Source organism: Aedes aegypti, chromosome 2 (genome assembly GCF_002204515.2).
Source record: "Aedes aegypti strain LVP_AGWG chromosome 2, AaegL5.0 Primary Assembly, whole genome shotgun sequence".
NCBI classification, from domain to species: Eukaryota; Metazoa; Arthropoda; class Insecta; order Diptera; family Culicidae; genus Aedes; species Aedes aegypti.
The window spans coordinates 158,861,152-158,886,356 of NC_035108.1; the positions used below are offsets into that span (position 1 = coordinate 158,861,152).

At 35.9% G+C, this 25,205-nt stretch overlaps 1 protein-coding gene across 8 annotated transcripts in view; it reads left to right on the plus strand.

The window, feature by feature from the left end:
* Positions 1-25,205, plus strand: part of LOC5577895 (Down syndrome cell adhesion molecule-like protein Dscam2) — a 574,667-nt gene that overhangs the window by 222,778 nt on the left and 326,684 nt on the right. The window lies entirely within an intron of this gene.

Genomic DNA, 25,205 nt, shown 5'->3' on the forward strand with positions numbered 1-25,205 from the left:
TGAAGAAACAAATCCCTTTTGAGCTAATTTTGTTAGGGATTATTGTACATGTTTGCAGGGCTATAATCCCATTTTAAGCTAAATAATAGCAAACAAACTCATGAATATCTCTTCTGCTATCCGTAGGATTGATTTTCTCTCTTTAGCAAATTGCTTTATTATGGTTTGAAGAATAAGTTTTTACTATGGGATAATAAATTTGTACTTACATTACAGTATTAGCGTGTTTGGAACATATCTCAAAATTTCTCCATAGTAATTTCCATATAAACCTATATTGTCTTTGGGCCACCATTAAATCACCACCTAGAAAGCTGAAAATTTCACAGAGCACTATTTTTATGGTAAGGATGGTAAGGAGCATATGGGAGATTGGATTTTCAAACATTTTTGAATTTTGAACCGCCCTAGTGTGATACTCACTTGTTCTCTCAACCATGATACTAATTTAGTTAATTATAATAAATCTTTGAGCTGTTTAGTTAATTAGTTATTTGGGTTTTTTTTCAGATTCCAATCTTCCCACAAGTTTAAGGTCACAAACACTTTTTGAAGTACCTATAGGTCTTCAGACTTGGTGATGTCTCGAAGGGGTAAAAAACAGTTCTCACGTCGAATCTCATTCCCGAGATAGTTACTTATGACGTTGTGGTTTTAATGACTACTATCTTCGTCAGATACGTTTATCCCAGGAATAACTAAATCATGACTAAAATACTAGTTGATAAAGATAAGAAACACAAAAAACAAGGGAACACACAAAGTTCAACGACTGCTATTTAAGGTTAACAATGAAATGATCTACAAGTCCAGCCAGTGGGCCTTCCTTAGCCTAGTGGTAACGTCACCGGCTACAAAGCAAAGCCATGATGAAGGGGTCTGGGCTCGATTCCCGGCCGGTCCAGGATCTTTTCGCAATGTAAATTTCCTTGATTTCCCTGGGCATAGAGTAATATCCTGAAAAATGGTAACATTGGTAAATATATCTCTAATTTCATATCTGTGTAAGTGCTCATAGAACACTATGCTGAGAAGCAGGCTCTGTCTCAGAGGGAAAGTAATGAAAAGAAGAAGAAGAAGAAACATAGCCAGTGTTTCATCGAAGGTTAATGACTCCCTCAAATTCATTGTGTTAAGTTTTGTGTCCAACAACTAAATGTTCTGGTTGCTGTAGATTTCTACACTATTACAGCTTTTTAAACGTACGCTTTAGATAAGCTCAGGGTTTCAGATTTTTTTTATCTCAAACCCTTGACGAGCATAGCTTATGATGGTATTGACAAATAATTATAAGAGCGTCGCTGTATAATTGTGTCGGTAAACGTACGACTCTTCAACAAGACAAAGTCTCTAATGACAAGTTCGAATTTCAGTTGCGTTGAGAATCTGTTCGGGTTACGAATTTTCTCTATTTTCCAGAATATACAGTATCTTCGTGTTTGCCGATAGATAAAGATATGCAGAAAATGGTCAAAGAAAGTTCTCAGTTAATAACTGTGGAAGTGCTCTTAGAATATGAAGCCAAAAAAAGACTTTATCCTAGTAAGCATGTAGCGCAAGAAAGAAGATGAATAGAAGCCTCAAATATCTCGAAAACTTTGAATGACTCCAGCATCCTACCAAAAGCATAGAGATGTTTCGAACAACCATATCATCAATCGTCACCCTGTACATAACTCTCCCTGGAGCTGAGAGTGGATTGTTAGATATTTTCAATACATCATCAGATTACAACCTGGCTTCAGCATTGGACATCGTATTTGCATTAAAAAGAAATGACATTGCCCTGTTACGTTCGGGCGAAATTACTACCCCAATCGAGGAGGATGTCACGTTTTGGTGTGGTAATAGGTATGCATCCTTCACATTCCGCCATTTCCACGGGAATGTTTCAAAACTTTTCCTCCACTAGACAATCGCCAGTTTTGTCTCAAACGTATCTGGATGATCCGAAAGTGCGGCAGAAGATCGATTTCACCAAACCGATCTTGCTGGTGACGCATGGCTGGCTAGACAACCATAACCTAATTTGGCTTCAACAGATAGCGCAGGATGCACAACATTTCCTCGATACGAATGTTTGCATTGTGGGGTGGGATCAACTGGCCAAATACAACTACTTTCAAGCAGCCAAGCAGAATTGTAGACTGGTGTCCGACTATCTGACGCGATTCGTTAATTTCCTGACGCAGGAAGGAATGTCACTGGATATAATTACGTTGGCCGGCCACAGCTTAGGAGCGCATATTTGCGGTCAAGTGGGGAACAATCTGAACGGACAAATTGCAGAAATTTATGGTATAGATCCAGCGGGGCCACTTTTTACCTTTCCGGTAGATGTGGGGAAGCAAAATCGTTTGGATAAAAGCGATGCCAAATACGTGCAAATGATTCTCACCACTCGGTACACTTTGGGTGTGGGTTCCGGTGATGGACACGAAAACTTTTACCCAAACGGAGGCACTTCCCCTCAACCAAATTGCGTATTTCCGGTCTCAAGCGATGCCGAGATGGCTGACCAGATTATCTGCAGTCACTTACATTCTGCATCTTTGTTTCGTTTCTCTTTGGACCCTTCGAATGCGTTTAAGGGCCGTAGGTGCACAAATTGGGTGAACTATTTATTGGGATCATGCATGTTCAACGCACGCGATTCGCTCGGAGTATACAGTCAAAAGCTTGGCGGGGATTTCTATTTGAAAACATCAGCTGTCTCTCCTTATGTCAATAAGTTCTAGCATCGATCAAAGTACCGTAAAATGGGGTAATTAGCGCAACATTTTTCAAAATCGAAGCTATATTAATAAAATACCACGCAGTATTTATGTTAACGATATTGAGATCCCTGGAATCAGAAGAGAAAAAAAATATGTTTTGTGCACTGCCCCAAATGCGGGACCATACAACAAACCATACCTTAAATTTCCTATAAAAAAAACAATTTTTATCATGTAGCATATTAAAACTGCAGGTCTGCCCAACCTTTTTTAACAGCAGATCAAACCTAAGAAAAAATATTGTACTGCGGGACATTTTTTTTTAAATCTTAAGCATTACTTACAAACGTGTTCGTTTACCGAATAGAACAATTATGCCGAAGGGCAAATAAATCCTAATATTATAAATTAAAAGTTATGTATTTTTGACTAACAATTTTATAACTTTGGTCAAAACCAGAGTTTTATTTTAACACATATGTTTGTTCATGAAAAAAACTACGAATTTCAGATCAATCGGAGTACAGGTCGGACTCGATTATCCGGTGACTCTATCCGGGATTCGATTATCCGGAACTTTAGACTCGTTCATCCGAAATATGTTTTTTTTTTCAATTTTTATGCATGAATTTGAGATAATTTATTGTTGCAATATACAATATTAATGATTTAGCAGTTTTGGACGTAGGTAAAAAGGGGGGTTTGAAAAATAGGTTTTTGTGTATGCCGGTCAAAAAAATGGTTGTTCTTCTCAAGACCCCCAATGTTCAAAGAAATAATTTCTGGCTTCGCCACTGCATCATATAAATAAAACAACAAAAAAAGATAATATTTAAATTCTTTAATCGCAGATATTAATTGTTTTTTAGTGATTCGATTATCCGAAGTGAAAAAAAATCGAGTCCGACCTGTACTAAAAATCAAGATCGACATAGCTAGACTAAAAGAAATGACCAAAGTATAAGTATTATGAGAGTGTTTTATAATATTTTCCCTCTCAAGTTTATGGCTCAACCCTACTAAGGATTTTGTTTCGAATTATGTCTCAAATTCGGCGGTAATCCATAAAAATATGTATAGTATCACATTAGAGATTCTTTAAGGAAACCTTATAAATAACCTAAATAAAGTCTGTGACAGTCCAAGTCTCCATGAACAGCATGTCTAGAATTTCTAAAAAAATGTTTCTTAGTTTTTGCGAGAACTCTGTCTGTGTCAATGCACAGTGGTCCAGGAATCAGTTTTACGCGGAAAGATGCATTTTGTGCTTTAGAATGAAACATTAGACAAAAACGGTCTTCTACAAAGTTGTTTGTATTAGTTAAGCCCTTTGTTTGGTGTTATTGAAAATTAGGGTGAACCACATTTTCATAGAAATTGTGTAACTTACTTTCTTATTTGTATAAATTATATCATACATGCTTTAGCAAAGTTGTAGACCATTTAATTTCAAACAACTTTGCCAAAAAAAAGTTAATTTGTACCTCTTTAATTGACCTATTTAGAGCTATTTTCCTACGGTGACATAGGGTGGCCCGAACTGGTTTTCCGGCTCTAGAGTTTTCAATTCAAATTTCTCATCATGAAACACTTTTAGAGCTTTGAAAAATGCGTAATTTGATGACTGAAGAAACTCGCTATCTCCTTCCTTTTGGGAGTTATTGTTGTTTTTCTCTCAAAAACATGCCTACTTTAATTGTGAATATCTCTGATTGGGGCAAACATAAAAAATATCTTTTGACGGCATTCAAAAGACAAAATAAAATTGTATATTATTTCAAAAAATTACAGATGTGTTATTTTTGTAACTCTAATAAAATGTCCTGAAAAACAAAGGATTGTAAGCAGAAAAACATCCATAACTTTTGAACTAAAATAGATATCATCAATATTTTTGCATGAAAATTTGCGTTTTGTTAAGTTCTTAATGTCGTTCATGATCCGCTTTGACGAGAAATCTGAAATAAGAAAGATAGGGCTCTAAAACTATTTTGAAGATTTTCATAATATGTATTTTTTTATTATTTTACATTTTGAGCATGAAAATAAAATGTTACCCAAAAATGATCTTCTACAAAATTGTTTCTAAAAATGAAAGCTTTCATAATACGTCATTCAAAACTAGGGTGGCCCACACCATCACAAAAATCATATAATCAACTTTTTAATTTGCAAAAATACTGGTATATGCTCTTAGGCAAAGCGGTAGAACTTGAAATTTTGACCAACTTTGCCTAAAAAAGTTTTTCTGTAGCTCAAAATTTGTCCAATCTAGAGCATTTTTTCCTAATCATCGCAGGGTGGTCCAACAAAAAAAAGTTGTTCAACTCTTGTTTTTTTTTTTCAATATTAGTTGCTCATCAAAATCGTATATGAACGACTTTTGAAACTTAACAAAACGCAAATTTTCATGAAAAAAAAGATTGATGATATCTATTTTAGTTCAAAAGTTATTAAAGTTTTTGTGATAAAAAATATCCGTTTTCCAAGACATTTTATAAGAGTAACAAAAATAACACATCTGTTATTTTTTGATATAATATACAATTTTATTTTGTCTCTTAAATGCCGTCAAAAGATATTTTTTATGTTTGCCCAAAACAGAGATATTCTCAATCAAAGTAGGCATGTTTTTGAGAGAAAAACAACAATAATTCACAACCGAAAGGAGATAGCGAGTTTCTTCACTCATCAAAGTAGGCATTTCTCAAAGCTCTAAAAGTGTTTCATAGACTACTTTGATGAGAAATTTGAATTGAAAACTCTAGAGCCAGAAAACCAGTTTTGTTCGGACCACCCTATGGTCCTTAGCTCTAAATCGGTCAATTTAAGAGATACAAAAAAACTTATTCGCAAAGTTGCTTGAAATTGAATGGTCTACAACTTTACTGTAGCATGTATAATATAATTTCTACACATAAGAAAGTTAGTTACACAATTTCTATGGAAATGTGGTCCACCCTAATTTTCAATAACACCAAACAAAGGGCTTAACTAATACAAACAACTTTGTAGAAGATCGATTTTGTCTAATGTTTCATTTCAAAGCTCAAAATGCATCTTTCCGCGTAAAACTGATTCCTGGACCATAGTGCAATGCTTCCAGAGATGCGTAAATTTCTAGACTTTGATTTCTAGATTTAACGAACAGATTTAACAAGTCCTTAATTACCGCAAATCCGTGTAGGATGCCGGTGCCAATGGTTGTAATGTACCAGTAGATTGGACTATGGAACAAATCGTATATATTTAGATAAAAACGACATACGCTATTTCTGGTGGATAGGTTGCCTCCAGTGTGATCGATTTACCTAATTTCGGCTTGTCATTTTATAAAAAAGACATATAAATAATTAAATTTTCGCAAAAGAAAAATCTCCTTTGCACCAGTAGTTGCCGTCGTGTTCCAGTAGTGGATCATTTGATGGAAGCAGTTTTTTAAATAGATATAAAAAATGGAGAAAACTCTCAAAGATGATCTGCATGCTTCATACGAAAGATTTTTGTTGTTGCTACGAGGGAAAAATGTTAAACCTATGTTAAAACCAACAGTTTTGGTTAAAATTTATAATATCATTCCCGAACGTCTACTTCTGGAGCACTAGCGCAACTGGAACACCCATAAAGTAGAGGTTGAAATTTTTCTGTTGAAGCCAAAAGATCTCTGTTAAAGCTTTTCGTTATTTTGTTATGATTTTTTTATTGCTTAGGTAGTTCACTAATGGCACCGGCACCCTACCAGTAATTTGTGCACTATAGGAGTAATCTCGAATTCCATGAAAAATTGATCATTCACAGAATTCGACCATCTTCGATTTGCAGTAAATTTTGCACATGTTTTTGGTATGGTACAATAGGTGTTTTCCAAAGAAAAATCTATCATTTTGACTCGAGAATAACTTTTGAAAATGGCCTATAAATTTTTGCAGGAAATTTATTTGAAAAATTCTAACACCGAAACTGTTGATTTTAGAGAAAAATGTTCTGAGAAGAAGTTGTAGTGAACCGCTTGAGCTACCAGAAAAAAAATATACACTGGAACAATATTCTATGTTTCTTCGTGAAAAATTCAAAAATAAAATTTGAATTTTAAAGTAGACAAAAACCCCATCTTCATTATTTTTTAAATTATCACCATGGAATCTTGATAGTAAACCGATGTTTGTGACAAAGTTCCATGATTTAGAAATTTTAAATAAAAAGTTTTTCTAAGAACAACTTTTAGTCGACTTTTAAAATTTTGGATTTTTGTCAAAAAAAAAAAAAAGTTCCGATGATACAATATATATCTTGAAATGATTCTAAACCATAATAATTTTCCAGATATCTTCTATAGAAATAGCCATTTCAGAATTACAGTTAACTCTCCCTTAATCGATATTCCGTATCCCAAAATCGAGTTAGAGAACCATAGTAAAAGTTGGTTCTCATGGCTAACTCGATGGTCCCTTGGATCGCAGTTGCACTGGCTTCGTGTTCTGTAACTCGATACCTCCCTAACTCGATGGTCCCTTCAATATCGAGTTAGGGAGAGTTGACTGTATATCAATTTTAATATAAAAAAATATAGATTGAATAATTAAAGAGGCCATTTACATTAGTTATTCGCGATTTTCCATCAAGGAAAATAAGTAAATGGAAAAAAATATGAGAAACGAAAGAAAAAAAAATAAATCGCAACAATCTATTTTTAATGAACCACTCTTCATCAGTCTGCAAAAACGGCTCTAAATCGGTCAATTTAAAAACTAGATAAAAACTTTTTTTTTCAAACCAGTTTAAAATTTTCTGATCTTAAATTTGGAAGTCGAACAATGCCAATATTAATAATAACATGATAATTACGTTTTAACAAAGGATAACCATAATAAAAATAAATGTTTTAATAACAGGAACAACTATGCAGAGCAATATTACTCCATCGTTCTTCATTTACTGTTATTGTCGAACCAAAATGGCCGTTAAACCTTTAAACGCCATGCAATCAATTTATGATATGGAATTCGAGGCTTTTCAGCTTAGATGAACTATTGTTGCTTTATTGTCTGACATATTGTTGTCTATTTAAAATGTTAATTTCCCAATGAATTTCCAATATTTTTGCTACTAAAACACAAGACATCGTCTACCTTAGATCGGTCCATCAATCAATTAGGCCACATAAAAAAATGTTAAATAAATGTTTTTCAGATTCACAGATCATTCAATTGTCATGTAGTTTTTTGAAATAATTAAAATTTTATGTATTTTATATATAACCCATTGTATTTGTACGGTTATTTTATCTTTTTTGGGAGTAATTTACTTAAGTTTTTTTTAAAAATGTTGGCGGTTTATATAACAAAAAAGTTTATAAAATTAAGCTAAATTCTATTTGGAGGTGATTCTAACCCAATCGGATGAAGTTCAAATAATATTTGCCAACATTTAATTAGTAGGCGCAAAGTAGGAAAGCTGTGCGCTGGGCGATACGATGGACCGATTCACGAGTTCACTAATTTGACGTTTGAGCTGTGCCGAATTCACTTGTTGCCATAGTCACATAAATAACACGGCACTGCTAAAACGTCAAATAGTGAACCCGTGCATAGGTCCATTGACGCTGCCTACGGATCGATGCACGAGTTCACTCATTGACGTTTTAGCAGTGCCGTGTTATTTATGTGACCATGGCAACAAGTGAACTCGGCACAGCTCATACGTCAAATTAGTGAACTCGTGCATCGGTCCACTGCAGCACGATGAATACGAACTGGCTGTTGATGTTTCGCCTGGATGGATCGCAAGGATCAACGAATGAACTGTTGCGCTGTGCGTTGTTCGTATGATATACACACAGCTACCCAGACATCCAGAAATCGCATAAAAGTTTACGTTATAACTCGTTTATTCATTCTAATTACGTTAAACCCGCAAAACACCGTGGATAAAATCATCATATTGATGAGTTTCCTTGCATTAAACACTTTTTTTTTCTTAGTTCATTTGAACATTTTGTTTCGTCCCGTACACGCCTTCAAAATGAGTCAAATCAATCCGTAGCAGCTGTCAAATCAACATTTGTTACCACAAGTTAAGTCACATAAGATCACAGGTTAGTTCGGCAGAATATTTATACACTCGCATTGTATGTTATTATTCATCACATAATATATAAACGTATATCGCCTCCACTTTCCGCCGCCTTTTCGCGACATCTTATAAGTGAAATTTTGCACATACAAAGCCTCCAGATGATTTCGTTGTACGTACATTTTGGTTTTCTGGGTAGTATTGACGCTTGCTTTGTTCGGTTGTTCTTCCTTTGTGTACAGAAATGTGGTTGCGATCGTTGCGATTAATGATGTGAAAACAGATGACGGTTTCGTAATCCAACAGAGTTAATGTGGGGAATAACTATTTCTAGTGCTATTGAGTTCTTTTTCCTAATTTTATTGATGCCATTGTTTATTTTTTTTTTTTTTTGGGAATAAATTCCAAAACATTTTTTGGAGGAATTATTGAAGAACTAATTGTGAACATTGTATCAAATTCCTGTTGGAATTCGCGACTACGAAACTAAAAGAGATTTACAAAGCACTCGCACTTATGGAAAACCTCGTAAGGAACTGTCATCGTGTGCGTGAAAAAAAAAGCAAAAAATATATCGCTCCTTGTTTTTCTCACAGAAAACCGAGGAAAACAGCAGCAGCTTCGTAGTCCCGAATTCTCAAACGATTCTACATCTGAAATCTTTGAAGAAATGCAAATAACAGCAGGAGGGATCCATGGAGGAATTCGTGGAGAAATTGCTGCGGAAATGCACAATTAAATTTCTGGTGAAATTTTCTGTGATTTTTTCATGAAAAATACCTGAAGTTGCTCATGAAGAGATCAATGATGATCAAAGATGAATTTCCAAAAGAATCCTGAAACAAATTAATTGTATTGAAGCAGAAATTTCTTGAATAATTCATTGTCGAATTTATAATCATGGACAAATTTGATGACGCTATTCCTGATCAAGTGCTGACATAGTTGTGAATTAGAAATGCAAAATTTTTCAATTTGTCCTGAAAACAGTCGTTGAACATAATTCGGACGAATTTGTTTGAAGAATTCCTGATGGAATTCTTGGAGATGGTTCCTTATAGGAATCCGAAAAAGCAAGGCTAATTAAATTCTTTGGAAACTCTTAAACGTATCACTGAATGAATTTCTAGACGAAATAATGAAGGACTCCATGGAAAATAATCCTGGAATTGTTTATGAAGGAATTCTTGAAGGATTTCTGGATTCAAATCACAACAGTATGCTCGTACAAGGGAGTATACTGTTGTACAAAGGGAGCAGGATCCTATTTTTGTAACTTTTGATTCATTTCGGCAGTGCATGCAAAATTGGCAATGGAGGTTCTCAGTCAATAACTGAGAGTACCAAGCGGAGAAGCAGGCGTTGTCCCGGTTGGGACGGTACTTTAGAGAGGAGAAGATTTAGTAGGCTTTATCGAGAGATATCTGTCTAAAACTAAGAAATATTCTTGGAACAATCCCTGAACGCAGAATTCATTGGAGAAAATATTGGAGAAATTTCAGCAATCTCGATAAAATTCATGGAGGAATTCTAGGAGGAACACCTGGATTATTTTTAGAGTGATCTTGATAATAGCTTGTTTTCGATTTATTACTGTCTTCAGGAAGAATAAGTGCTGACATAGCTCTGATTTCGTATTCTCCTACCAATACTAAATCAGAGCTTTTTTTTTCAATATTTGCGATAACTTCGAAGTGTGTGATAAAAATGGTGTGTGTTTTTTACTGCACAAATTTCGGAGCTTTACGTAATATATGGAAATCCAAGTCACCAAACTTGGTCATTTTGTATAGAAATCGGTAAATTGATCTTTTTTTTTTTTGCCGGTCACTGTATTAAATACTGTACATAAAAACGTGTAATGAAAATGATTTCAAAACAGGTACACTTTGGTTGAGTTTTGGATGAGATGAAAAAATTGAATGACATCGCGAAATCTTTTTTATCAAGCTTAAACCCAACCAGAACGTGGCATTCATTTATCCAGAAGTTATATCAAAAACTTGCATAACAAGTGAACATTCCCACTCGAAAAAAAATCACAAGCTTCACCGTCGACAATGGCCTTTTATCACCGACACATTCATTGTGTCAACTTTCAGCGTCAGATTATTCTTATCCACGTCTCCCCTTCTGGAGTGCAGCATGTTGCAACCAAGACAATGGCGCTCTTCAAAGAATGCCGAGAGCTGCCAAATGTTTTGAAATGAGTGAAGTTTGTCTGTTCGAAGAAAGAAAAAAAACCGTCTGGAAGACTGTAGTTAGCGCGACGAGCTGTTAGAAACTGACTTGGGAATAAGAATAAAACTAATGTTACAGTTTTGCCGTCGTTGAGAAACAACTTTTAACTAATATTAAAAATATAGGCAAAAAGGGATGGTATAGAGCAAGATAGGTCATTTTGATATAGAAGTGCAATTTATACATTTGTAGTGACATGAATAAAATTCCTATAAAAAAAGGATTATGGAGTTTTTTCTTCTAAAGGTATCGCTATTAACATTAATCACCTTTCTAGAATAGTGCCACCTTCGCATTTCTCATTCGCAACATAGGGTAGGTGTACCAGTTATGGACAAAGTGGCTCCCTATTTCGCCTTACGTGAATTCATAGCCCGTCCGTGGACTATGTATTGCACATCGATATGTTACTGATCTTAGTCTATTCCTAAATAGTTAGCAGTACCTGATTACCAGGTTGCTAAAGGGATGTTTCGGTATACACCAGAGGTGCATTGAAACGCATAGATTCAGAGTCAGAACAAGACTGCCTTGTTCCTTTCACATGGGTTCCTTTTATTTGCCTTTACAATTGATCGGTTACAATTTGGTTACAATGTCAGAAAGAGATAGATGGAGACGCCTGGGACGGCGGTGACAATATTTCGGCGATAGCATTTTTGGGTTGAAACCTGAGCCTTAGCGCATCGTCCAAACGGACGACCACCAGCGTGGCTAAAGTACAATCAGCAAAACATGTGGCGCACTCGAGTGCCTCGATGCAAACTGCTTACGCATGTTGCACCGAGGCCATCGTTCGCACTTACGCGGACCTGACCTATTCTGTTGTAACAAAACATAATATGCATTTTATTGCTTGCGCTGATTGACAAGGGAAATATGTGTTTGGGTCGATATGTGTATAGCACACCTCCCCCCTTTTGAAAATGATGTAATGGAAAGAAAGTGTAATGGAATCATTTATTTGATTGCCGGTCCCAGATGCCTTTACAGAGTTTTACATGAATTTGATTTTGTTAATATTTCTTAGCTCTATTTTTTTTTATAAATAACTTTATTACTAGACTAACCGAATTTTGCACTCCTCAGCATAAAGCTGGGAACTTTCACCTACCTCATCATGTTACTTTTTTTTTTTAATTTCTCTTTTTTTATGTGAGGTTAGGCTCGGTGGGGCTCTAGTTAAAGTTATGGAAAAAGAAACTAATTTATGCTTTGATTATTCTATTTTTGTGTACATTTGTGGTTTTACCTGTAAGTATATGTTGGATTTCACAATTTGGTTCTACAATTTTTAATATTTTATAAGGTCCAAGATAAAAAGAATCTAACTTGCTTCTGTTTTCATTTTTTAAGTAAACTATGTCATTAATTACAACGGAAATGGGATTGAGGTTGTTATCGAATTGCTGTTTTCTTTGATATTTATGGTCTAATAGCTTTTGCTTTACTATTTCGTGAGATCGACTCAACTTAAATTTCAATTCGTTTTTATAAGATTCGAAATTATAAACTGGTTCGTTACTGTTTTCTAATACGTCTTGAGGAAGGTTAGCCTTTCTGCCAAATATCAACTCAAATGGGGTGAAACTATGATCCGTGTGAGGGGTTGAATTGTACGAAAATTCATAAAATTTGATCCAATCATCCCAATCTGATTGATGCTCATTGGTGAATGATCGCAGATACTCATTGAGGCATCTGTGATTTCTCTCCAAAGAACCAATTGATTGTGGGTGATATGGTGTTGAAAAGGTTTGTTTGATTTGGAGTAATTTGCTAATCTGCTCGAGTACTTCATTATTGTATTCAGTACCCTGATCAGAACGTAATTCTAGAAAATGTCCGAAAGTCAAAATAAAATTTTCGACTAATGCTCTAGCTATGGTGTTTGCTTCCTTGTTTGGGATAGGGATTATGGTTATGTACTTTGTGAGATCGCATTGAATTGTAATGCAATAACGGTTGTTTTTATTTGACTTTGGTAGAGGACCTACTGTGTCAATGGATATTACTTCAAAAGCTTTAGACGGTGTTGTAGTTATAACCATCGGTTCCTTTGTGTGCTTGATAATCTTATTTCTTTTGCACAATTCGCAGGCCTGGACGAATTGGGCAATAGACCTTTTCATATCGCGCCATCTATATTTTTCTCGGAGTCTTAAGTACAATCTAAATTGACCTACGTGTCCTCCAGTGGGTGTATTATGATGATTACTTAATAATGCTTGAATTTCTTCCGGGTCATCTATAAAGGTTGGTTCTTTATAAATGATAACTTTTAAAGTTTTCAATATGTTATTAGCAATAGTTTTGAATAAATTTATTGGTACCATGGTAAAAATAAAATCGTTTGCCGGCAATGCTAAATTTTTCGCGCTTATTCTTTTTGCAATTTTTTCAATTTCTGGAAGAGCACACTCGAATGCGTGACTTCCATTTCTAACGTCTTGATGCACTTGTGCAACAATCGTTTTGCAATTTTTCTTCAATATCATAAATTTCAATGTATTGCCCACTACGGCTGTGCACAGCTTCATCATTTTTCTTGTTTCCGTAGGGCGTTCAGTTTCATATGTAGAGAGGTGATCAGTCTCCTTTTTTTCATTTTCAATGCTAATATCCTTTAAATTATTTTTAACTAATTTTTGTGCCTTACGGGTCATAGACCTAGTATTAACTATCATAACATTAGAAATTTTTAATTCGTCAGATGTAGTAGCTATTCGCGATAATGCGTCCGCTGCTACATTTTCCTTACCTTTAATATATACAACATCGTAGTCGTATCCTTCAAGATCGATACGAATTCTAGTCAATTTCGAGGTTGGATTCTTGATTCCGAATAGATACACAAGAGGTCTGTGATCTGTTCGTACTGTGAATCGTCTTCCATACAAATAGGCTTCGAAATAATTTATGGCCCAATGTATGGCGATTAGTTCTTTTAGTATGGTCGGTTTATTTCTTTCTGCTGGAATAAACGTCTTACTTGCGAACGCAATAGGTTGTTCTCCTGCTTCAGAAATTTGAGATAAGACAGCTCCGCATCCTATGTCTGACGCGTCTGTCGTTAGTATAAATTTTTGGGTAAAATCGGGGTATTGCAATAATCTTGGAGACATCAGCTGTTGTCTCAACAGATCGAATGCATTTTGACATTTATCAGTCCATGTAAAAGTAACGTTTTTCTTCAGTAATTGGTTTAATGGGTAAGCTATGTCAGCAAAGTTTTCGACAAATCTACGATAATAATTGCAAAAAGCAACGAATCTTCGCACATCGTCTACATTTTTGGGAATTGGATAGTCCCTAATGGCTTTAAATTTGGAGTCGTCGGGCAATATTCCCTGATCGGTTATTTTATGACCAAGATAGGTCACTTCGGTTTTTAAAAATTTACATTTGGATAAATTCAATTTTAAATTATATTTCCTCATTCGTTCAAATACTGATTCTAAATTTGACAAATGATGTTTCAACGAACATCCGATAATAACAATATCATCTATATAGATAAATGCACGCTCAGGTGTTAGACCTGCCATGGCAATAGCCATCATCCTTTGAAAACTATTTGGACTAATATTTAATCCAAAAGGTAATCGTTTGAACTGATGGTGCCCAGAGTTGGTAGAAAATGCGGTATACTTCCTGGAATTACTGTACAAGGGGATCTGATGAAAACCTGACATCAGATCCAGTGTGCTAAAATATTTTGCTCTACCAAGTTGGTCTAGTATACTTTCAATTCTTGGTAGCGGGAATTTGTCTGGCATAATTTTCTTGTTTAGTTGCCTAAAATCAACAACTAAACGCCATTTGTTTTCTGAATTATCCGACTTTTTCGGGACCAGCAAAATCGGGGAATTATATGACGAAACTGAGGGTTCTATAATTTCGTCTTTTAACATTTTCTGAACTTGCCTTTCGATTTCTTCACCTTGGGCATGAATAGTTTTATAGTTGGGTATATACACAGGAACATTATCGTTAAGACTGATGTTCTGCGTATAAAAATTATTGATTGACAATTTCTCATCTTCTAGGTTAAAAATATCTTCATATCGAATGATCAATTTTTCGAGTTCTCGTTTAGCTTGTGGAGTAAGGTGTTGAGTATCAATGTTTTTCAAAATTTTATTTCGCCTTGGGGTTTTATCAGTTGAGTGTGTTTTGCGTGGTACTACTTGGAAGTTACTTAGTGGTTCCATATAAGGTTTAAAATCTGTGTAAGTAATATAAACTGCTTTATCGGTGGTATTAATGAATTTTAATATAGGTTCTTTAGCTGATATGATCGTATTTCCACAAAAAATTCCAGGTTGAATTTCCTGTGAGTGTACCACCATATCCTCTTGTAAATTTTGATTTGGTATGTAACGGGTAACTTCGCATCGTGGAGGTAAAAAGAAATTGTTTTGGAAATTATCTTCAATAGGTATCAAAATAAGCTGATTGTCTACAGTAAATGACAACATCCACGGTTCGTAGTCAATTTTACACTTATATCTTGCCAAGAAATCTTTTCCAATGATTCCGTCCGTTGGAATAGGGAAATCATTTGAAACTATTTGGAATTTCTGCTGAATAGGTATACCCTCAACTAATATGTTAGCGAAAGTACTTCCTAAAGAGTGAATTCCTTCATCTCCTATACCTGATATGACGCATTTTTCTTCAGGGTAGTAAATTTGAGACGATTTTACTTTACGACTTTTAATGATAGATATATCAGAGCCTGTGTCAACAATAAAAGTACACTGGGTTTCCGATAGATCTACTTTTAAAATAACGTAATTGGAGGTCGATGCATTCACTGTAAATGTCGACCAAACTGTGTGCCTAAAAAAGTATTGTTTTGTGCCGGCTGTTGTTGCTGTTGATAAGTGGATTGCGGCTGCTGATAAACTGGTTGTTGCTGATTTTGTTGGTAACCTACAGGCGGTAATTGTTGAAAAACGGGTTGTATTGCCTGTGGTATAGGCTGCATGAAATAGGTAGAACGTGTTTCGTATCGTCCTCTTCCTCTATTACATTGGCCTCTGAAATTTTGTCCTCTGAAGTTTTGACCTCTAAAATTTTGTCCTTGGCCATAACTGTGTCCTTGGCTATAATTGCCTCGGAAATTTTGAAATCTTGGTTGCCCATGATTACGAGAAAATGATCTTTGGCAAGCAGAAAAATTTCTTCTGTCGCTGTTAAATCCACCACGGCCACGACCACGTTTGTTGGGATTGTTGTTTGTATAGAACATTTGTGCCATCGAGGATTTCTGTCTTTCTTCAGAATAGTTTTCCTGAAGTTTTTGGATGGCTTCATTGATCTTAGTGAATGTACCGGCTCTTAGAATCAGCTTCGAATCCGCATGGTCTATTCCGTTAATCAGAGATTCGATACCACTTTTAGTAGCCATTTGCATAGCCTTGTCAGTAGGTATAGTTTCGTCAATGTAGGTTGCTGCAAGCTGTTGGGTTAGTTTCTCCACCTCTTTGCAGAATTCTTCCACAGTGCCCCTTTTTTTTAGAGCACACATTTTAGCTTTAATGTTGTCCGAACTTATTTTCGGAGCACATTGGGTTTTTAGCTTATCCAGTGTTTCATTTAAATTTTGTGCCCCCGTTATTGACTGACGTGCAACTCCAGTCAACCTTGTTTTGATAAATTTAAAAACAGTTTCGTCTGCCGCTGTTTTCTGCGCCACTGTCGCGTCTGCAAATTCTCCATTGACGGTATCAGAGAATAATGCAACGGCATCGAGAAAAGAGTTGAGATGGTCCGGAGACCCATCATAAGTTTGGATGAGGGATGTCCCCAATTTGATGTCGACAGTAGGCATTTTTACTTCCCTTTTAAATGATAACCTTTTAGAAATAATAGCCGCTCTAACTACTGTTTTAAATTTAGGTTTTAATATAATTGAATTATTTAGTAGTTTTAGAGAGTCTTCAGTTATTGTTTTAAGAGTTTGATATTTTTGACATTCCGTATTCCATAAATCTGATGCGATGGAATTTTGTGCGCTTAGCAAAATAGTTTTATATTGTTTTAAAAGCTTTATTAAAAATTCCTTTTTTTGTACGATATTTTCTTGAGATCGTGGTCTTTTTATATTTTTGGTAATATTATTGAACTCTTTTGTGATACTAGCTTCAATTATCTGAAGCTCTTCTAACATTTAAAAGATATAAAAATTCTTCAGTAGATTTGAGATAATTATTATTCGCTATTATATATATAATTGCATTGTTTGTTCGTCCCGTTAACTTTCTGCGCTCACCCTGTAAATTAGATTGAGGTTACCTGCTTGCCTGCTTGTTGTCCGGGTTGCTCTCTGCTGCTTCAATAGGATTGTTGTTTATATTGTCTATAATTTTCATTGCTCACTGTTGTGTTGAGCAGGCGCCTTTTCTGTATTTTCTCGATCACCGGTATTAATGTTGTTTTGTTGCTGTTGACGCTGTTGTTGTTGTTGTTGGAGCTGTAGCTCCCTCGTCAATGCATCTGCCTCGCGATCGTCGTAAGTAAGTCTGATGTAATGGAAGACTTCCCCTGTCTGTGCATCGACTTGGTACACATTTGTTGCAAAGAACTGCATTTTCTTCCTTTCAATGGTCTTCCAGCAACACACAAATTTCTTCACAAGTCACTTCTTAGTACAAAATCGCTAACACGCGTCCGCCTAGGTTTTTTTCCGACGCTTCTTGATGTGTCATGAGTCCCTTGTCCGTAGTGATCACTACCGATCCAGTGATACTTGGGCATACCGTCGATGCATAACTTAATAGTTCGTCTGCTCTTACAGACCTACGATTCACTAAGCCAATGTTACTGAGGCTTATTTGTTTAACTTTGTACCGATTATACGATACTTTCTTCGCTTGTAAAAAGTCTTCTTTCATTAACAAATGGATAAATTGTTTACATATACCATTTGATACGACAATTGTACTATTTTTCTTCGTTGCCAAGTTGGCCACTAAATCTTGTAATTTGTTCATCGTTAATAAGCAACAATTAATTTCATTTCACTGTACTCTCCGTCTAACGTCCTCTACAAACGTTTGTTTTCCCGTATCACTGTCCAGCCATAATATAATATAGCTAACTGTGTTACGATGGTCACTATCGTTAATATAAATTCTTCTCTTAACATACTTCTAAAGCACTGAGTTTTTCACTTTTCTATCGTAAGCTCACTAAGTTTGCTTAGTTTGTTTGCCTTTTTTATGACTTGCCTAGTCATTCGCCTTTGGATTTCTCCCCACAAACTTAAAACAAGCTGAATTGTTACACCAGCCGATATGAACCACAACCAGGTTGTTATGGAGTTCAGTGTTGTCGTGTGCTCTAACTGGTTGTTCACAATTTCGATGTGACTATCACCGTTATGATTCACTTGGGCTTTTGATTCCTCGGAGCCCATTCTTCGTGGTGTTTCACTAACTTGCACGGGTCTGGATTATTCACAATTATTCTCACTTGACTTTTTCCGACGATTACTGGTTCGGATTAACTCACGGTCGCCATTTCATAGCCCGTCCGTGGACTATGTATTGCACATCGATATGTTACTGATCTTAGTCTATTCCTAAATAGTTAGCAGTACCTGATTACCAGGTTGCTAAAGGGATGTTTCGGTATACACCAGAGGTGCATTGAAACGCATAGATTCAGAGTCAGAACAAGACTGCCTTGTTCCTTTCACATGGGTTCCTTTTATTTGCCTTTACAATTGATCGGTTACAATTTGGTTACAATGTCAGAAAGAGATAGATGGAGACGCCTGGGACGGCGGTGACAATATTTCGGCGATAGCATTTTTGGGTTGAAACCTGAGCCTTAGCGCATCGTCCAAACGGACGACCACCAGCGTGGCTAAAGTACAATCAGCAAAACATGTGGCGCACTCGAGTGCCTCGATGCAAACTGCTTACGCATGTTGCACCGAGGCCATCGTTCGCACTTACGCGGACCTGACCTATTCTGTTGTAACAAAACATAATATGCATTTTATTGCTTGCGCTGATTGACAAGGGAAATATGTGTTTGGGTCGATATGTGTATAGCACAGAATGTCTTCAAATTTTGAAAACTTTGGTGTGCTGTAGTAGTTAGATTTAAGATATATCTTGTTGTTAAAACATTCAAAAAGATTTAAAATGTGAAAGTTATCGAAATTTCACATATGGCCAAATAGGGAACCACTATGGCCATAACTGGTACACTTTCCTAGCATCGCAAAAGCAATTTAGAAGCTAAAAAATGTTATGTTAGTTCTTAAGATTTGTTTAATTAAACATAGGTGTTTTTTTTCTAAGAAATTTTTTTTTCCTAAATGTCTGCTTTCTACACAAGAAGTTTAATTTCACATCATTTGCCGTTCAGAATTTTTATAGGTGACTTGAATTTACCTGCCCATAAACCGCTTTTCGATTAGCTTAACCTAACTGAACCTAAAAATATAAAGCATTTATCGTGACAATAGAAGATGGTAATGATTTCAAGCTAAATATATGAGTGTGTTCAATATAAATATTTATTTTATTTATCTAAGAGTAATTTTAGAGAACATCGGCCTTACTTCTTAAATCCTCCGGATGTACTACTTTAGAAATTCTTAAAAAAAAATACTTTCCTACAAAAATGCATACAAGCACCCTCTGTATTCCATAACAAAAGTGTAGAAAAGTCGTATGGAAAGCATTCAGCGAATTCTTACAGCAATTGTATGAAGTCCGAGTTTCTTACAAGTCAGGAGGGATTCAAAGCTTTGGGATGTCTCGTTTAATACCAAAATTATAAATGTGGAGAGTGGAAACGATGATCGTTTAATTATTTTATAATTATTACTACATATTTACTACTTTTGCACTTCATTGGGAGAGATTCTGTTCTTGAGATTTTCTTTCTATTCTTCTTAAACTGTAAAATTTATAATCCTCTTGCAAACAGATCATACAACGCGATCTTCTATACTGCCAGGTAAAAATCGCCTGTAATTTTTCTACTGCGCACCCCGAGAATATCGGTCGGTCTCGCGTTACAAAAACCTCGCATAAAAAGCACCCAATTTCTGCACTGTTTCGCCGTATAATTTATCGCGGGGTTTATCGAGCGCTGAAACAACACCGTAGCATACGAGTGACTGCATGATAATTCCTGTGCCCATTCATAACTGCTTGTACCGGACAACTCACAGCTCTTCTGTGGTGACGTGCCACCATTAGGATAGAAGTTCTCGTGCCCATCGCCGTAATTGCCGCCCAAAATGAACCGCGTAGTAACGATCATTTGTACATATCCTGCATCAGTGCTATCCAACCGGAAGCTAGACTCCCGTCTCGTCGGATGAGTGAACAATGGCCCAGCCGGATCCAGTCCGTATATTTCCCGGATCTTCCCTTTCAAATTATAGCCCACTTGTCCACAAACATGTGCTCCAATGCTGTGACCGACCAGGGTCATACTTTCCGGAGGCATTCCCTGTTGGTTGAGAAACTTGACGAACCGTGTCATGTAGTCTGACACCAGTGGAGCATGCTGCTGAGCTACTTGTGGATAGACGTAGCTTGCCAGGTGATCCCACGCCACTATGCAAACACTGTTGTTGGTGTACTTCAGAATATCGCTGGCCGTTTGAACCATCCAGAAGCTGGAGTGGTTTCCCAGCCACCCATGCGTGATGAGTGTGATTGGCTTGGCGAAATGAATTTTGTTGTGAATGTTGGGATCGTTAACGTGAACCTGCTGTAAGTTATCAGAACTTCTGCAAAATGATTGAATTTCAAAATTAGGAACGAAGGAAACACATATTGAAGAACTTACTCGCTCGAACACCAAAACGTAACCTCTTCCTCGATTGGGGTCGTAACCTCACCAATCAAAACCGATCCATTATCACTTCCGTTAAATGCTGCATTGATTATTGAATTTAAATCAAAATCGGAGCCGCTGTTCAACACATCGAATAAATCGCAATATGATCCTCTTATTACCAACAATAACAAAATACTACAAATTATCAAGTACATTCTCATCAAAGTACTACCAACCTATTTTTGGCTGAGATTTCGCTACTAGCGCTTTTATAAATATGCAAGAATAGCGAAATAGTAATTGTGGCAGGAAGTTACTTTGTTAGGCTTATCTAGCTGGCGATCGCGGTTATCACCGTGGGTATGGAAAGATTTACACAGTTCCATATCTACGGAGGGGGTAATACAATAATGCTGGATAATTTCGGTAAACAAACTTCCTCAAGGTGTGATTATGAACCGGCAGTGCCTCTAGCTCGTCAACATCAATTATCATATCTGCCTCAGGGAGATAAGCTTGGAAAAGATTAGGATTTGATTGTGTTATCAAATGTAGCAATATTCTCATGATAATTGTACCTGACTGGAATAAACCAGTCTCGTGAGCTTTACTACCCCGATGGTCACGTTTTTCCAATGTGGGTTCTCTGTTTTCTATTTTGGGTGTCGTTTTAGAATCACTGAGGGGCGTTTAGTAGTCACATTAGCATTAGATTACAGAAAACATCCTTTTATTCTTCTTCCTGGCATTACCTCCTCTGGTATACAGATTTCAAATGTTTTGCCGACAATATATATATATATATATCAACCGCGAAGTAAATAAATTGGCTACACTTATGAAAAACGAACCTCGGTTGTTAAATTCGGCTCTCCGTGTGACGCCTTATAGCACGATATATGGCAGCCTGTCTTTTTTTTAATTCCTTTATTAGTATCATTCCAAACATTACATTAATTTTTTGGTATACAAGTGTTCTTTGTTAAAAAACACTGTTATTCTAATTTGGAAAAACTAAATCAAGTTTTTATTAACATTTTGTTACCAACATTTTGCATTCCATTTGCCGTAGCAGTTCAGAATTTTTACTGGTGAGTTGATTTCATCTGCTGATAAGATAAAAAATGCTTTCAATTACCTTAACCTTGATATATAACGCATTTATCGAGGCAATAGAAGATTGCAACGGTTTTTGTCTAAAATTACTAATAATTTTATTATGCATTTGATTCAATGTTTACACTTTGAATATAATATCCCAAGTAACACCGAAAACATCTTTATTGGCAGTAGATAGAAGATATTGTTGTATAGGAGCTTTATAGGCGAATTCCATAACAGCGTTGATAATACTGAAGTTATAAAATGGTTTCCAAAAAAATTACTTTGCCTAAACATCAAATCGAGAAGTGAACATTTGACTAGGTATAAATGTTTCCCCAATTTAACTTATATACAGGGTGTTCACAAATTATCCGTACAAACTTTGAAGACATGGCTCTATACAATCAAGCATAATAAATTCAATATTCTTGCATGGTTTTAAACATTGGCTTATTATATTCTTAAGAAGTAAGTTTGACACATTTCCGATTTCAAATATTTGCAAAACGAAGCCAAATGTATTAAGGTTTCCTAAACGGAGATGTTTTTCGAGCTTTATGACGGAAGAGATATGTCCATAGAACCCACTGGATTTGAACCGTATAATTTTCTTTTTCCAGTCTAACTTGAAGCCACTAAGCTGTAGGTTACTTCAAATAATAATAGGACATTTGGATTCATCTCTTTTAGATTTTAGAGATAACACATTTTCAGTATGACTAGCGGCACTCAGGAAAAACGTCTCCGAAAAATTTAAACTTGCCTGTCTCAGTTACAAGCAATTATTTCGAAATTTTTTGTAGTTGTATTTTGTGTTAACGTATAGATGTATTATAAAAGGTACATAGACATTGATTTTTCATTGTTTTCAACGCGAGATCAGCTTTCCAATATTTTGCTGTTCGGATAATTCGCGGACACCATGTAGGACTTGTATCGCACTTTTTATCTCCAAGCAATTATTAGCTTTACAGATGCACTTTAAAATATGTTTCAAGTTAATTCAAATATCATAACCTATGACGTACACTATGACCAGCACCATTTAACCCTCACAACAACACAATAACTTAGGTCAGATTAGTTTGTACGCCTGCTCTAATGATGAGTTAATGACGTATATTATAAGTTTTATAAACCTGCTATTGAGCTATGAACCTCTAAATCCAAGCAAGATTGTATGAGTTGAGAATTGATACATGTGACAGTACCGGCTAAAAATATGAAACAATGCTAACGAATAAGAAATGCCCTAAACTTTAGATAAGGGATTGGTTGTGCGGTTATGATGGTAGATGATTTTAACCAATAAACAATAATGTATGGAATATATATGACTAGTACAATTTTGAGGTACAGTTATAGTTCATATATTTAATTCATACACATGAACCGTTCTAAATATTTTCCAACGTCACTGTAAGCTTCGTGCTATATTGTTTTTATTGTGGATCAAAACAAATCTAACCAAAAAAGGATTTTTCATCAATTTTTCTCTTTTGTTTCCAATAATTTTATTGGTGCATGAATTATTGAAGAGTACAATTAAAAGTTGCACCATAGATCTTGAACCGCATTGGAAACATGACGATCATTGGTTAATATGATGCTTTATACAATTTCATTATTTGATACCGTAATCCGGGGTAACATTGATCAGCGGGGTAACATTGATCGGGATGACTCATCTTGTTAAACGTTCAAATAAAGATTTATTGATGAAGCATTTTCGAACCATGAACGGTGCCTCTGTTTCGTATATTCATAAGCTAATGATAATTAAGGTTTTTGCCCAAATTGCGTTTAGTTCATGCGCAAATTTGTCAACTTTTTGAAACAATGATTTCTATCATTTTCACTGACACTACCGAAAATTCATGTATCACATGAGTTCTGCAAAAATGGCATCGCCGAGAACGATTCCGTTGTCAAATCTTTCATAAGTTTATTCATTTAGGCAACATTAACTAAATACTATTTCCTCAGGAAATTCCCTACTTTTAGGCGTATTACGCGGTTCAAGATGTTTTTTTAACCTTCGGGCTGTCGCGCTGTTGTACTTTGTACAACAGTTGTGATTTATATGCTATCATTTTGCAACAAAGATATCTATCTACACCAAACCAAAATGTATTCCTCAAGAATCTTCTTAAGAACAATACTCGACAGTTTTTATTTACAGTATGGCCCTTTATAATACGGTAAAATCAACAAATGTACATGGAAGTCGCATAATAATGAACGCACTATATACGGTTCAAGGAAACCACAGTTTCAAATCGTTATATATAAATATTCAGATAATATAGAAACTTGGGGTCTTTAGTAAAGTTGTTCTGGAGTTGAAGCGCTATCTGATGGTAACTCATTTAATTCGGAATTTGACCGCTAGGTGGCACTAGAGGGCATGGAAGTTTTACTTTTGTTTTGCAGATATCTCAGGAGCCAGTCCATTTAGAAAGATGATGTCTTCGGCAAAGTTGTTTAGTATGTTAAGGACTACCATTGTTCAAGCTAGTTAATTCAAAATGTTGCCACTAGGCTGCACTAGTGAGCATGAAACTTTTGTTTGCAGATATCTCAGGAACCTGACCACTTACACACTTAAATTAGAATGCCGAGTCTCGGCTTATTTTAACCGAGATCCGCACAGCCGAGAAGTCGGCAAACAAATTTCCTGGGATCTCAGTAAATAAAAGCCGAGTATCAGTAAATCGTGCTTCGTTGCTAAGCAACCGAACAAATTGTAAGCTGAGTCTCGGTTAAAATCGGGAAACCGAGATTCGCACAGCCGAGCTCGTGAAAAAAATCTATGTGTGTAGAAAGATAGTGTCTTCGGCAAAGTAGGTCAGTGGCTCAAGGGCTATCATTATTTGTACAAAAAAATAGGATATTTTGCCACCAGGCGGCGCTAGTGAGCATAATTTTTTTCTTTTACGGATACTGCAGGATCTTGACTTTTTAGACAGGCACCTTCGGCAAAGTTGTTCAGAAGCTCAGGGATTATCATTATTTTACAAAATCTCGAACTTTAAGGATTAAACAAAGAAAGAATTTGAGCTACTGAACAACTCTGCCGAAGACGCCATCTTTCTAAGTGATCAGGCTCCTGAGATATTTGCGAAATAAATAGTTTATGCTCACTAGCGCTGCCTGGTGGCGAAATTTTGAATCAATTAGCTCAAACAATGATAGTCCTTGAGTTACCGAACAACTTTGCCGAAGACGCCATATTTCTAAGTGGTCAGGATC